Source organism: Clupea harengus, chromosome 12, assembly GCF_900700415.2.
Source record: "Clupea harengus chromosome 12, Ch_v2.0.2, whole genome shotgun sequence".
Taxonomy (NCBI): domain Eukaryota; kingdom Metazoa; phylum Chordata; class Actinopteri; order Clupeiformes; family Clupeidae; genus Clupea; species Clupea harengus.
Window position 1 is genome coordinate 25,916,740 of NC_045163.1, and position 13,856 is coordinate 25,930,595.

Here is a 13,856-nt window from a genome sequence, read left to right on the forward strand (position 1 = left end):
TGACTCACCAGCGCGCAAGGGCATCAGTGAGATGGGGAAGGGGGTAGGGGGGTGGGGGGGGGGGTGGAAGAGGGAGGAGGAGCAGAGAATATTACATTATCTCTTCTTTAGCACAACAAGCCTCCGGCCCCGAGGCTGAGCACAGAGGCCACCGCCTCGCCTCGCCTCGCCTGTCTGAAAGGGAGATTAGGAGAAGAGAGAGGAGAGGAGAGGAGAGGGGAGCAGAGGAGAGGAGGAGAGAGATAAGGTGAGCAGAAGAGAGGAGAGACGAGATGAGAGGGAGTTTAATACTCATGCTGCAGAAGAAGGTGATGCTGAGTAATGATTCTCTTCTGGGTTATTTTTACAAGTAGATTTGCTCAACCGACAAGTATACTTGCTTTCACACTGTTGCACAGAGACATACACACCAATGCACACACACACACACACACACACACACACACACACACAAGCACACTTATGCACACTGACTTACTCACATACACACAAACGTGTTAGTCCGTCAGCGCAGAATGCCGGCCACTAAATGTTAAGCAGCTGGTCTGGTACAGAGGGTTTTGAGTAAAGCTGAACAAACTGGCATCATCTGTGGACCAGACCTCTGTCTCTCCTCCTCCTCTTCTTCCTGTTCATCCATCTTTTCTTTCTCTCGCTCTCTCTCTCTCTCTCTCTCTCTCCCTCGCTCTCTCTCTCTCTCTGTCTCTCTCTCTTCTCTCTCTCTCTCTCTCTCTCTCTCTCTCGTTCCCCTCCCCAGTCCCTTCTCTCTATCCAGACCCCTCAGAACATCCTCTGGTCATTCATCAAACTGGGTAAATATGCAGCCGGCCCGGGGCACCATCTATATCACATTAGGAGAGTGGCTGGAACCACAGGGCCTCCCCCCCCAACACACAGGGCCTTCCCCCCCCCAACACACAGGGCCTCCCTCGCCCCAACACACAGGGTTCATACCAGCTCTCACAGGGAAGGATTCTCCACACATGTTTCAGTGTTTGTTGTGCTGGACTTGTGAATGAGTTTTGCTCGTGCTGTTTCTTATTTCCCCTCCTTGTAGTTTTTTTTTTTCTACTTGCATTGCAGTTTTTTGCACACTTGAAATTGTAAACGGAATTGAATTGAGGGATGCAACCACAGTATTACTGTAAATCGTATTCAGCCATTAACCAAGTGCCTAGATGGAACGCATCACGTCGTGTCGTGTGGTTGTGATCCAGGTTCGCGTCGTGTCGTGTGGTTGTGATCCAGGTTCACGTCGTGTCGTGTGGTTGTGATCCAGGTTCACGTCGTGTCGTGTGGTTGTGATCCAGGTTCACGTCGTGGTGTGTGGTTGTGATCCAGGTTCGCACACCATATAAATACCGGCAGTGACGTGGTGCGTTAATCGCTGCACCTGAAGCAAAACTAAATTCACACATTGCCGCAAATTGTGAGAATTCGGGCTCTTGTTGATTAGTTACCCCCCCCCCCCTCCCCAACCCCCCGTCCCCTCCAGCTGTAGGAAGTATTTGGCTGATATCCGGAGAAGGGATCTGGATCTGCTACCAGTGGGAAACTGGACTTCCAGGGCGGAACAATCACATGTGTCCCGTTAGCCAGCGTCCCCTGGAGGTATTTGACTTCCCTCTCCATGCGAGAGCCAATCCTGGACGCGGCGTTCCCTTTGCCTTAGAATGGGAATGTGGTTTGGATTTCTTTTTTTTTCTGGAAAATTCCTCATGCAATACTCCACGGCTGCATTTTGCTGTGTAAAACTGGACGAAGCAAGAAGAGCCTGGATCGCCAATCAGAGCAGATATATATGTTTTATACAGAGATGGGCTGTTATAGAGGCTTAAAGATGTCTATAACATGTTTATTACATGTTCTCCTTGCGCATGTTGCCCTGCCCATACAGATGGTTATTTTTTCCTCTGCACTGAAGAGATTTACGATTCTTAGACAAAGGAGTAGTTTGGATAGTCACTGGAGCGTGTCTCTGTATATTGGCCTATACAATAAAAACAGCTGTACTGTGCAGGGCTGGGAATCTCTCTCTTGCAGATAACTCCCACGGATTATTTTTACTCCTCTGATCAATGTGCGAGATACAGGAAGTGGCCTGACCTGGGTGTTGCTGTGTGTATTTTTGGTCACCCTGGGAAATGTTTGATGAAGCACTGTCTGCTGCCTGTCATCTGCCCACCCCACTAGGTGAAGTGTGACATGAGGTGACGGTCGAAGGTTATTTATCTAAGCAGATGCTTTTCATCCTAGGGTGTGTGTATGTATGTGTGTGTGTGGGTAGGGTGTGTGTATGTATGTGTGTGTGTGGGTGGTGGGGCAGAAGAGGTTGGGGGGGGGGGTCTGGGATAATGTTGCTCTGCTCAGCATATCTTTGAGCTTCAGGGCGTGGGGCGGGTGACTGCCTTGAACGTGATCACAGTGGAGATCCTCTTTGCTGGTGTGTGGGTGGGTAGGGTGTGTGTATGTATGTGTGTGTGTGTGGGTAGGGTGTGTGTATGTATGTGTGTGTGTGGGTGGTGGGGGCAGGAGAGGTTGGGCGGGGGGGGGGGTCTGGGATAAAAGCCTTGACAATCAGCGGGGAGTATTATGTCATTCAGGGGGCGGATCTGTGATTCCTTTTTTCATGGCCAATAAAAGCCAGGGACGCCAGGGAGTACATCTGGAGAGCTGGACGATCTGGAACTGGACACCACGGCGACTGGACTCCACGGCAGGCAGCTCCGTGGCTCTGGGATGGAAGGTCTCAGTGGTGGTGGTGGTGGTGGTGGTGGTGGTGGTGGTGGTCGGGGGGGATAGTGTAAGGGGGGTTCCTCTTCCCCCGGTTCTCTGGGGCCGTGGCGGCCGCTGTTGTTCTTCCCTAATGTAGAGTGGGGCGTCTGCTGCCTCCATACATCCTGGCTAATGCAGCCCTGGGACTGAGAGGCAGCTCATATGCATGTTCCTGGGCGCTGTGCTGGGAAGGCAGCCCATGTTCGTGTTCCTGTTATTAACCCATCTGTCTCCGAAAATATATGCAGCGGCTCATATGATACACAGGCACTGATGACCCTCCCCGTCCCCGTCCCCCCTCCCTCTGTGTACCTTACTCATGCTGTGGTATACATACACAGGATGCTCATGTGTACACAACGGTAACAAACTAGTCTGTGACTAAATGAACACAATAAAACAAGAGTAATTTAGGACTTGATTAAAAAGGCCTTAAAGCTTTAGTTTGTAAGACCATATACAGCAGCACAGCACACAGCTATACAGTTTGTCACACAGGCAGTCACACACAAATGTTATAGTTTGCATGGTATGCGTGCAGTATGCTTTGCATGGTATGCGTGCAGTATGGTTTGCATGGTATGCGTGCAGTGAAAGAATTAGCAGTAAGTTTCGTCAGACCTTCGGATAGAGGGTCTTCAAAGTAAACTTATAAATGCGTATAGTTATACTGGTATAATTGGGTATGGCAATGTTCCTCTCTGCATGTGTGTGTGTGTGTGTGTGTGTGTGTATGTCTGTTTTCAAAATATTCATTGAATGTGATTTTAATGAACATATCAGAACACCAGGATGACATTTGATCTACCATGTAAAAGCTTTAAGATGGAGCTGGGCTGTTTGTGGGCCAGGCAGACGGAATGAGGAATCGGGTGAGAGGGATCGCTAAACGAGAGCTCATTTACAAAATTAACTCTGTCTCTGACTTTAACTTTATTAGTCTGAGAGCTGCTTTGTCATGCCGGGTTTGTGAGGACGAGCATGCAGAGAGAGAGGGAGGGAGAGAGAGAGAGAGGGAGAGAGAGAGAGGGAGAGAGAGAGAGAGAGATAGAACAAGAATGAGAGAGAGGGAGAGAGAGAGAGAGGGAGAGATAGAACAAGAATGAGAGAGAGAGAGAGCCTTCGCCCCATCTTGTTCAAACAGTTTGCTGATGCCAAACATCTACTGTTGCTGACCACTTCTAAACTGTGCCCTATAAGTGCCACACTGACTGATTTCGGGTCAGCTTTTAGTGCACGGAGGCAGCACAGCTCACAACACGAGCCTTCAGCAGATTTAAGGCCTTTTTTATGTGAGTTAATGGGGTCCATCTCTGCTCGTGGTTGAATTCCAGCAACTCAGAAAGACAGATGTGGACTGGACTGGGATCATGTGCTACATTATTCTGGTCCACCCAGTTTCCGTATCTGGCTGGATTTAACCAATTCAGTACCTCTTCATAGAACTTGAAACTTGTTGATTTCACTCTTACCACTAGGGATGAATGATTGCAAACACCCCGTTACATTCAGAGAAGAAAAGCATCCATCAGCATACAACATGTACAAACAGTGCTTCAGAAAGTTGTGTGGCCTGTTGTGTTCAGTTCAGAGAAAAGTGGTCAAATGGGGCAACATTGCTTTGTCATCATAATTCCCTTCAAACCAAACTATTTTGTTTCACATGGAAAGTATTAACCATCTACTAGCCATATCTCCCTGTGCTACATTGGATCCCTGTAGAATTTTGGCGGAATTGAATTTGTTCACTTCCATTGTCTCCCTCCTCTAGCCCGCCATTGGTATCTCCTGGGAGGGGGCCAATGGTTGGTCTCAAGGAGGGTGTTCAAATGGCATTGAAACAGCGTTCACACCAACTATGTTCTCTCGCATATAGTGGTGCAGCCATGAATGACTATTATTAGTATAAACCCACCTTGAACCCACAGGTACTGCCACATCTCAAAAGGCTTAAGAGCAGGTGGGTGTGATTGAGTATCCCATTACACACCAGAGCTTATTTGAAAGTGCCCTCTCTTTTTGTGAGCTGGTGAGGCTAATAGTGTGTAAAATGACCAGAGGGCAATTTGAGAAATGGAGCAATTTTGGGGCAATTTTATTAACACACTTTCCTTCTGTGTAGTGTCATCACGAAGAAGCACATCTTACAAAACTACCAAAGTGCCGGGTAACTGAGAGTGGAACGTGTTTCTTTTTGTTATCCCCTGGGCAACATGCCTGGACATCATCTCCACTTGTGATCAATGTAAAAGCCTTCCCTTGGCGAGGCGCCATTTTGAATTAGCGAAATAGTTGTTTCCCTCGCTCTCGCTGACGTATTAGGGTCAAATAGCCAGGAAATTGATCTTGTCTGAGGGGAGATGGCTCTAGGGTTACCTGGCTGGGGTTTCATCTGATGACTTCGCAGTTCCTGCTCACGAGGAGTAATGAGCAGTGGTAATTACTGTAAATCAGATACAAAAATAAACGAACTAGCACAGCCGTACATGAGCAAGATGGCTTAAGAGCTTTAATGTCTCTCTCTCTTACGGGTCCAGATGCCGGAGCTTTTCACCAGACACTTACATTCAGCACAGGTATCACTTCATTTCCTTTCCATCGCTTTCTTTAAGTTCAGACTGTGTGGATGAGAAGGCCACTCGTGCCAGCAACTCTAGACAAGAACCTAAGGGGGTCTGTTGTGTGGAACTTTTAAGGCGAATAAAGGAGCTTTTGTGCAAAACTAGTGAGCTAGCTACCTAAAATGTGTGCAAAAGCCTTCAAATCCCTAACCAGCAGTAAACACCAACCACAGCATAGTTTTCAATGATAAAAGCTTGCTAACATGCTAACTTTTGGTGATGTTTTGGTGGTGCTGTGAAAGCTTTCCCCCCATCTTTGCAGGGTGATTGGTCCCGGACCACAGAACTACATAGTGAATAGCCTGTTGGACTAGAGGGAACAATCTGTCCTTCACATGATCCTTTACCACCAAACGAATTTGAAGATGATACCCAAACTAGTCGTCTATAAAAACACCCCCCCCCCCAAAAAGTGGCAAATTGCTGCAAACTGTTGCTTTAATGTCGCAATCAGACAGCAGCCAACAGTCAGGCTATAGAGTGAAACAGTACAGGTGTGACATTAGACCCTTTTTCTGAGAATTTCGTTTGAAAGAGGGTACTTCATTTTAAAACTTCATGTTCTATGATCTCTGTCTCCTAATTTCTATGTACCCATTGGGACCTCTTGGCTCTTCATATTTAACCACGTCCTTCACCATAACAGCAGAACCTCTACTACCACGCTCTCAAGTTCTTCATATTTAACCACGTCCTTCACCATAACAGCAGAACCTCTACTACCACGCTCTCAAGTTCTTCATATTTAACCACGTCCTTCACCATAACAGCAGAACCTCTACTACCACGCTCTCAAGTTCTTCATATTTAACCACGTCCTTCACCATAACAGCAGAACCTCTACTACCACGCTCTCAAGTTCTTCATATTTAACCACGTCCTTCACCATAACAGCAGAACCTCAACTTCCTGGCTCCGTAGTGCCTCATATCCACCCTGTGTTCCCCTCTAGCTCTCTAGTTCCTCATATCCACCCTGTGTTCCCCTCTAGCTCTCTAGTTCCTCATATCCACCCTGTGTTCCCCTCTAGTTCCTCATATCCACCCTGTGTTCCCCTCTAGCTCTCTAGTGCCTCATATCCACCCTGTGTTCCCCTCTAGCTCTCTAGTTCCTCATATCCACCCTGTGTTCCCCTCTAGCTCTCTAGTTCCTCATATCCCCCTGTGTTCCCCTCTAGTTCCTCATATCCACCCTGTGTTCCCCTCTAGCTCTCTAGTGCCTCATATCCACCCTGTGTTCCCCTCTAGCTCTCTAGTGCCTCATATCCACCCTGTGTTCCCCTCTAGCTCTCTAGTTCCTCATATCCACCCTGTGTTCACCTCTAGTTCCTCATATCCACCCTGTGTTCCCCTCTAGCTCTCTAGTTCCTCATATCCACCCTGTGTTCACCTCTAGCTCTCTAGTTCCTCATATCCACCCTGTGTTCGCCTCTAGCTCTCTAGTTCCTCATATCCACCCTGTGTTCCCCTCTAGCTCTCTAGTTCCTCATATCCACCCTGTGTTCACCTCTAGTTCCTCATATCCACCCTGTGTTCGCCTCTAGCTCCACGTGCCCTTTAGGTCCATCCTAAAGTCCTCGCCACAGACAGCAATATTAACATGCAGTTCAGGATGGGACATGCCATTAATCCGCTCCTGTTTTTGCAGACAGGGAGGCTAAGAGTCTAAATGGTCTGGAACTCAACCTCCCTCCCTCCCTCCCTCCCTCCCTCCTGAAGCCTCTGGCTCTGCGTCTCTCTTCCTAAATCCCATCACAGATCGCAACGGAAACTCTGTCTGTTTATCTAGCCTCCTAATCCTACCCCAAACAGAACTGTTGCTCTGAGAGAAAACACGGACCCAATGCCTAGCACGTTCTTGTCATGTAACGGGGCGGCAGTGGTACAGAGGTAAAGAAGTCGTTTAGTAAGCAGAAGGTTGCTAGTTCGATTCCCTGTCGAAGTGTCCTTGAGCAAGGCACTGAACCCCTAATTGCTCCTGATGTGCAGTGTGCCATCAGTGTTAATGTAAAATGTGTATACATTGTAAGTCGCACATATGTAAGTCGCTTTGGATAAAAGCGTCTGCTAAATGACTAAATGTAATGTAAATGTAATGTAATGTACTGTAATGTCTCGTAATGAGTGACTGTATTGAGCTCTGCAGTGCTGACCTGTGGTCAGTTGTCCTGGATGTGGACAAGCAGAAGTTAGAATTCAGTAGCGCTGATCTGTTCACAGTGTTTACAGTCTGTTTACAGTGTAGGCAGTGTTCCTAAGGAGTGGTTGTCTGGCTAGCCATCAGGTCGACCACTGTTGTGCTAACTTGTGGATTTACTGCATGATTGGCCAGTGAAATAACATTTACATCTATTTGAATTGCTTAAATAAGTTGAATCTCGGCAAGGATATTTTTTGTGGTAGAGTGTCCGAATGGTAACTAATAAAACAAGAGAGCTAATAAAAGATCTCACTGTATCTCTCTCTATCTCTCTTTCTCTCTCTCTATCTCTCATTCTCTCTCTCTCTCTCTCTCGCTCTTTCTCTCTCACACGCACACACACACACACACACCTGCACACACACACATACACATGTCTTTCAGACATTCCCACTTCCAGTGCACATCTGCTTCCTCTCTCTGCTCTCTGTAGCACGTTGTCAGGTTGACTAAGACTGGTCCTGTGGTGCTTCCTCTCTCTGCTCTCTGTAGCACGTTGTCAGGTTGACGAGGACTGGTCCTGTGGTGCCTGCTGTCACTGGGTCTCCTAACGTACTGGAGCTTGAGTGCTGCACCTCATTTGGAAGTTGCTCTGGAAGAAACTAAATGAATGTACATGTAAATGGTTGACACTGAGAGTGGTGGCTGGACGCTGAGTTATCTGTTACTGGAAGCCTTCCATACTGTAAATCATTCCCCAGATCCCAAGTCATTTCCTTGACCACCTGGTGTCTCTATACTCTATATTTAACTGAAGTGGTGCATCCATATGTCTGCACTGGCTCAAGTACTCTGTCCCCAAGCGCTGTAGTAAATTCATCTCATGTTCAGCTGCGATGCTCTTCAATGGAGACAACTCATTTCTCCCTCCCTCTGTGTCTCTCTCTCTCTCGCTCTCTCTCTCTCTCTCTCTCTCTTCTCTCATCTCCTCTGTGGCCTTCCGTTGTTCTGACATCCGTCTGCGGAGCGTCTGTGTAATTTGTTAATATTTTTGCCCCGTCTCTGAAATCCAGAAGTCGAATAAATTACAGTGCAGGAATTCCACAGAACTGCCGCGTGTGAAAGGGTCCCTTTGTGCCAGTCTGGACAATGAGACGATTTTTGAGGGGACTATATTTATCGTCGCTCTCTAATGAGAGAGAGAGAAAGACACACACACACACACACACACACACGCACACACACACACACACACACACACACACACAGAAAGAGTGAGAAAGAGAGAGAGTGGGAGAGAGAGAAAGACACACACACACACACACACACACACACACACACAGAGACACACACACAGAAAGAGTGAGAAAGAGAGAGAGAGGGAGAGAGAGAAAGACACAGACACACACACACACACACACACACACACACACACACACACACACACACAGAAAGAGTGAGAAAGAGAGAGAGAGAGAGGGAGAGAGAGAAAGAGAGAGTACAAGGTTCGTGTGGGAGAAGAAGCCCTTTTCTGTGCAGGGAGTCAGTGAAGACAGAGGGGACAGTGGCGTCAGTGACAGTGGCCCACTGGGGCCCTTCAGCGTTTCATTACTAAATTCCTCTGGCCCAGTCGCCTTTGCTGCCCTCACTGGAAACCAAATATTCCACTCAGTCCCCTGCGTCCCGTTGAAGCGCTTCTGGCAGATCAAAACGCCAAAGAAAATAGAGAGCCCGTCCGTCGCACTCGGTGACTTCGACCGGGTATTGACTTAAAGTTTTAGTTTGTTGACCAAAAAAAACCTCCAAATAATAAACATGATGATTCTAATATTCCAGCACAGTCAATATTGCATGAAGACAGAAATAGCGTCAGTGTGGGACAGAGCTGGTCTGAACTGTGTGTTTTTTTTCCCTCTTTGTCGTACCATGATGCCTTTCCCTCCTGACTTTCCCTTGGGCTGTTTTGGGGTGGTCGCTCTGCTCCATGGCGTCAAGCTGTCTCTTTTCTCTCTCCCCGTCACAGTGCTGCTGCCCACGCTAACGACGTTTAATGTGGACGAAAAAAACGGATTGGCGTTCAATGGCCCGATTGAGGACTTGTTCGGCTACACCGTGCAGCAGTTCGAGAACGAGGAGGGGAAGTGGTGAGTATCGAGAATGCTGTTAAAACTGCGTCCCAAGGGCTGACTTTTCAGTTCATTCGGGTTCACTTTTGAAGAATAACTGGGCTCTGGAGAAGATGGTATCACTTGCACCGAGGCATGTTCTCAGATGTTAACGCACAAATGTTCCTGGTTTAATTCCTATTCTTGCCCCCCCTTTGTTGCTCTCGAACATGTGCTGGTTAAACAGAAGTTGACATTTCATGGTCTGAGGTAGCGTCAGTCTCCACACCATCTGCCATACATCATGTCATAGCCAGACCTCCCTGAGAGACCCAGAGAGAGAGAGAGAGAGTCAGTATCCCCCGTGCTCGAGCATTGCATACGGATCCAATCAGATATCAGCAAAACAAAAACCAGGTCTATGGACAAAGCCTTCGACTTATTTCAAAACATGTCAGCGGTCAGTCTCCGTCTTGTCTTCTTGCATTACGATCACCTTCCCTATACCAATGCCAACATGGCAGGCACAGTATGAAGAGCGTGGACCCTTGGAGGAGCCTCGTTCTATGGCATGTGATAATCATGTATTGTTGGTCAGGTTCATACAGCGAGAGTTATATTATAATGCACATCTAGTATTTTGGATGTATGAATGTATTTTGGGGTGTGTTTACTGTGCTTGAGAGTCTAAAACCAACATTCCCCAAACTGGTGCTCTCCTCACAAAGTGTCAGTCACAACTGACCAAAACTCGGTCAACATCTGACCCAAAACTCGCTCACATCTGACCCAAACCACTCCGTCTGACCCTTCAACTGACCCAAACGCGGTGCTCTCCTCACAGAGTGTCGGTCACAACTGACCCAGCAGATTTACTATTCGCGGATTGCAGAATCACCCACTCTTCCCAGGACATGACTAAAATCAACCAACCATGACTTCTCCTTTAATTGGTTGAGCTTAAGTTTTTTTTACGTGGTTGTAACGACCACCACCCTTTGCCCATGTAGAGATGCTCCCAGCGGACCCATGTGGAGACCCTTAGCTCCCCATGACCACCTGCTCCTGCTCACTAATGAAACCAGTATGAGATATGCTCCTGCTCACTAATGAGACCAGTATGAGATCTGCTGTTGACATGCTTTAGGTTTAAAAGGTGCTGAGACACATGACCTTTTCATTGCCCCAAGTGGCCATCTCACTTTTCAGTGTCAAGTTACAGATCACCCCACCGGCCAAAACCATTCGGCACGGCACATTTAAATACTTTGGGCTGCAATTACACTTTAAATTTGAATTGCAAGGGTGGTGAATGCTTCCCCAGCATCCAAAACATCCTCACACGACATCCTCACACAACATGAAGCACACTTTAAACGGATTACTGAATAAACACTGATCCACACTGGCCAGCTCCAGCGGACATTATACTGCTGTTCCCGCGACCTTAGGGCAGGAATAAATACATGTATTAAGATACGTACATTATCAGAAAAAGCTCTTAACTCCCAGATAGTACTTGTATAGCCAGAACATTAAGATGATAATGATTGATTAGAACATAGTGGGTTCCACAAAAGGGAACCCGTGCAGCCGCTGGAGAAATGTGAGCCGGTTCTAGTATATCTAGAAATGTGAGCCTGTTCTAGTATATTTCCATCATAGCGCATCAGGGGCCATTTGAGGCGAGGAATGTTAATGACCTGTGCTTGTTTACATGATGGTTAGGATAGTATCGTGACTTAGAGCCGTATCAAAAAATCGGCAGGAGAATGGGACAGGAAGTACAGAAATATCCATCCTGATAGTTGTGGTCTCAGGAACCCCATTGGTGCGTGTACAGATGAAAACAGGTAACATTGTTTCATACATTCATTTTCATTTTCACTGTTCGCTTACAGAAATGCTGCGCCAACATATATTTTATTGTGTTTACATGTATTTTATTGTGCTTACATGTATTGTAGTGGATGTAAACTTCAAATCCACTCAAATGTAGTGTCCTTATTCCTTAAATTCCTTGTTCTGTATCCCTTATTTCTTGCCCCTTGTTCGTTTTCCCATGATACACCATCCAGGAAAGTCACATTTGTGTGTTTTTCCTCTCTCTCCGCCTGGCAACAACAAGAGCAACAATCAGCCCCACTTTATTTAAATGCTCTTCAGCTGTTGCCTCTGTTTTCCCATAAATCTCTAATAGGCTTCCGTGGTCTGGGACAAGTGTTTAACTTGTAACCCTTGAAACTCCAGTCCCCATTCGGCAAAGCTAACCCCAGTGCCTTTGCAGGGTTCTGATTGGCTCCCCCCTTTGGGGCCAACCAGCCAATAGGACGGGACAAGTCTACAAGTGTCGGGTGCGCGATGGCATGAATACTGGGTGTTTTATGACCAGCATATCAGGTGAGAAATCATTCTCTGGCTTTCTCTATTCCTGTCCCACGCTAAACTTTTATCACTGTATGTTAGACAGATCAGGTTTTCATTTGACTGAACTGTTAACAAATCTAAGCTGTTAAGACAATCTATGCCACCGATCCATACACATTAAACTTACATTTAACATTCAACATTAACATTCAACATTAGCATTGTCATTAACATTAAACTTACATTTAACATTGTCATTAACATTCAACATTAAGCATTGTCCATTAACGTTCAATATTAGCATTGGTCATTAACGTTCAATATTAGCATTGTCATTAACATTCAATATTAGCATTGTCATTAACATTCAACATTAGCATTGTCAAAGCCAGGAGGCAAACATCACTGTTGAGTAACTGAGAGTCTTTGCCTTGAGGCTCAATGGAGGGATGTTGTGTGGTCAGTGATGACCTGAACAGGACACTGGGGAACAGAAAGACAGGAAGAGCATAATAAACAGGATTTCCAGTGTTTCATCCCCGCATCATTACTGTCCATTCATCATTAGCCTGATAGCCCAAACTGGCCCTGGTGACGTGTGCTCCTGCTGTTTGCCTGTTTTGATTTATCCTACTATCTGTCAGCAATCATGTTTTAAGTCATTTTGGCCTACAGTGTACATTCAACAAAAAATATAAAGGGAGTCAAAGTTGTGGTTCCGTGTGTTATAACTTATGAGTAAAGATTTTGTAATTTTCTCCATGCTCGAAAAAGCTTACAGCATTTTCTCTCTCAAAGTCTGTGCACAGATTCATATGATGGCCGTAATCAATACGGAACCCTAGTGCAATAACTGTACTTATGAAATGATACCAACTGATATAATCTGTAACTCAACAAAAAAGGGAAATCTCTGACATGTTGTTGCATTACAATTTTTGTTTCAGTGTATAGTTGTGTTCTGAGAAGCCTTTGTGTACTGGCAAAGACATTCTCCAGATCGCAGACGTAGGTTTAGATTCATGAATAGGGCCCAATGGTCATCCTATGATGGGGGGGAGCTTGGCCTCTGTGTAAGTAGTCCTGCAGTGGCCCACAATGTCTTTATTATCAGCCTAAAAGCACGACACTGTTGGGGCTCAACAATGGCAGGTATTCTGGCATGAATGTGTCATGAGTTATGGGTGGGCTGCGTGCAATCTTTCAAAGCAACATCACAATGACGAGCGAGCACACGCATGATTTAGGAGACGCCTAGTTTCTCAGTGGAAGACTGTTGTAGAGGGGGTAGTGTGGTGGGGCAGGCACAACACCATGCATACACACACACACACACACACACACACACACACACACACATACACACACACACACGTACAGACACACACACACACACCCACACACAGACACACACACACACACCCACACACACACACACACACACACACACACACACACACACACACACACACACCCACACACACACAGACCCACACACACACACACCCACACACACACAGACACACACATGCACCCACACACACCCACACACACACATACCCACACACATACACACACACATACACACACATACCATGCACTCCGGCTGAGTGAAAACCCCTCCACTGTCTTGATTAGGGATTTATCCCTGGAGTAAGATGCTGTTGAGTTCAGTGTTATGTCTTGAAAGCAATTTGCCGTGAAGCCGCACGGAATGCCCGTTGCCACAGTGTTAAGACACAGAGACACATGCATGTGCACATGTGCACACACCCCACACACGCACACACACCCACACACCCACACACACAACACACACACCCAGACACCCACACACCCACTCACACAC